Below are 2,571 nucleotides of genomic sequence, written 5' to 3'. Positions count from 1 at the left end.
TCCCTAACACCGGCTCATTCCCGCAGGGTATTAATAACGTTTGGCAAACCAACCTCCTGACAGGTCCTCTTCAAAAAGGGTGAATAGGGCCGGGGATTTAGCTCAGTGGTTCCACGGCCTGCCTTGCAAGCTCAAGGTCCCGAGTTCAATCCCCAGTACCAGAAAAAAAAAGGTAAATAAACACCACACAAAATATAAACTCATCCAAATAAAAGCCACAATCAACTGAAGGATTGCACAGTAACATTACTATGCTAACCTAGCATATTTTAACCCTTTTGTGAACAAGCTACAAGATACTTGTACTCTGAACTGCTGTGGAAGCATTACAAACATTGTTGCATTAGATTCCTTTTTTTTTTAATGTGGTGGGGGGGCAGGGTCTCACTATGTTGTTCAGGTTGGTGTTGAACTCACTATGTAGCCCAGGGTGGCCTGGAACTCACAGTGATTCTCCTGCTTCAACCTTCCAAACTGCTGGGATTGCAGACATGTGCCATCCTGGCCAGTTCTCCTCTTCTCGAGGTAGTTCAGCGTCTGGAAACACAGCAAATGTATGGATTTTTCTACACTACCACAGATGGGTAGTTATCATAAAAGTCCTAAAAACTCCTTATCCTGGCTTCTGAGACTTGTATAATATTTCATCTTCCAATCCTAAAAATCTAACAAATGGAAACGCACAAGAGTGAGGTCATACAAAAACAAAAATAAAATACAAGAATCTCTTTTCCTACTAAGTATAAACTGCTCTAAAGGCAGAAATAAACTTAACTTGGTGTATTAAAGATACAGGCGTTTTGTAATGTACTCAAGACATTAACGGTTTATTAAAAAAAGGGAGAAATTGTAGGTAGGAACATAAAACCTACATTATCTCAATTCTTCCCAAACACCATGCCCATAAAGGGGATATTTGGCAAAGCTCCCTGTGTGAAAAGCTACTGCATAGGCCAGGGCTCTCAGGTCTGCTTCAGAAGTGCAGGGATGCTGGCAGAAGTCTGCTCAAGGTAGGCCAAGGGGCCCTGCGGGATTTCCTCTTGCTTTTTGTGTTTTTGTGCTGCACGTTAAGGTCCTCCAGCACGTGCTGCCAGGGCCTCAGCTTTGTCTAATGCTTCTGGACCAGCACTTCTTTCTGCTGCAGTTTTATTCCTTATTTCTGTGATGTCCTCTGAGAGCATCCTCTGAGCTCTGGTTTCTAGACAGACAACTACAGTCTTTTTTTGTCGGAAAAAACCCATTCTCTGTCTTGCAATATCTAGAAACTTCTGGATACATTGATCAACACCAGTGTGAATTTCTTCCTGAATGGTGCGTTTGACATGAAAGGGAAATACATTTCTCTGTAGCTAAAGCTGGACTTGGTAACAGGGAAAGCTGACTTCCCTCCAATTCTTTTAACATGCCTGGGTCTGCCTGGGCCTGACTCCCTCAAACATCTCAGGAATTTTCTCTGTTCTGCCTTCCCACCATATGCAAATAAGATAGAACTCAGTGCACTGTGAACCTGATGTGTGTGAAATTCTGTAACCAGTAAGGTTGCTGGGCCCACATGTAAATGAAAGATTGGAACTTGTAAATCCGCCCCTTCCCTAAGTGTATGACAACCCAGCTCTGGTTGAATGGGTGGGAGGTGCTCAGTCTCTTTGTGGAAAAGTCCCAGACTGACCCCCCCAGGGTTAAGAATACAGCTGTACACTTTGCCTCTGAAGCTTCTGCTTGCGTTATCCATTCTCCTGGACTATCTGCATTGGGTTGCTGTATATACTGGCTGGCACTTTGCCACTACAGACATAATCCTGACGCACAAGAGAAGCAAAGTAGCCTAAAATGATGACTCCATCTTGACTGGCAAAGTACTGTTAGAACGTCTCCAAGAGCCAGGTGTTGCTTAAAGAGAAGCCTGGCCAGGAAGTCCCTGTGGCACACCCAGGGCCCTGGTGGCTGCCCCGAGAACATATCACCCAGAGGAGCCGCCATGTCTGGAGTGGCTGGAGAGGTCCACCTAGGTCCTTTTGTTGTGGCAGGGTGGGCTGTACACACTGCTCCTCAACTGAAACACACTATTGCTGGAAATGTAAACTCTCACCTTCAGTAATGAATTACAGATGGAGAGTTAAAAATAAAAGAAGCTAAGATGGGAAAGAAAGAAGATAGCTTCCTGGAGGGGTAAGGAGCATCAGGAAACGAGTACACCAGAGCTCTCATCCCTCTTCTTATTTAGTAGTGTCTTTCCCATCCCCCATGTGGGCACCTGGACGTTGTCACCATCTGATCTGCTCTCTTGGCTGTCTTTGATCTTAACCTGGACATCACTGCCTACATTCCTTCTGGTTGCTTGATTTCTTCCTGTCCCTTTAAAATGGATAAGTGGGGGCAGTTTATAGGACGGTGGATTAGACTCAAAGATTAAGTAAAGGGGACATGTGCACATGTGTGTATCTGGCATGATAAAGTGAGAACATACCTGTGTATATGTGTAGGTATGTGTGCAAGCGTGTCTTACATGCTAAATAAGACTCCTTACATGCTAAATAAGATGCCCTTATCTCCTTTGCATTTTATCAGGTG

At 44.5% G+C, this 2,571-nt stretch overlaps 1 pseudogene; it reads right to left on the bottom strand.

The window, feature by feature from the left end:
* Window positions 1-962: 962 nt before the first annotated feature.
* LOC101713168 (mediator of RNA polymerase II transcription subunit 28-like) lies at window positions 963-1,980 on the bottom strand (annotated as a pseudogene).
* Window positions 1,981-2,571: the final 591 nt, after the last annotated feature.

This window comes from Heterocephalus glaber, unplaced genomic scaffold (genome assembly GCF_053883595.1).
Source record: "Heterocephalus glaber isolate CG9 unplaced genomic scaffold, H.glaber_assembly_v1.0 deba00000281, whole genome shotgun sequence".
Lineage (NCBI taxonomy): Eukaryota > Metazoa > Chordata > Mammalia > Rodentia > Bathyergidae > Heterocephalus > Heterocephalus glaber.
The sequence above is the reverse complement of the archived record's forward strand: the minus strand, read 5'-3'. Positions and strand labels throughout refer to the sequence as shown.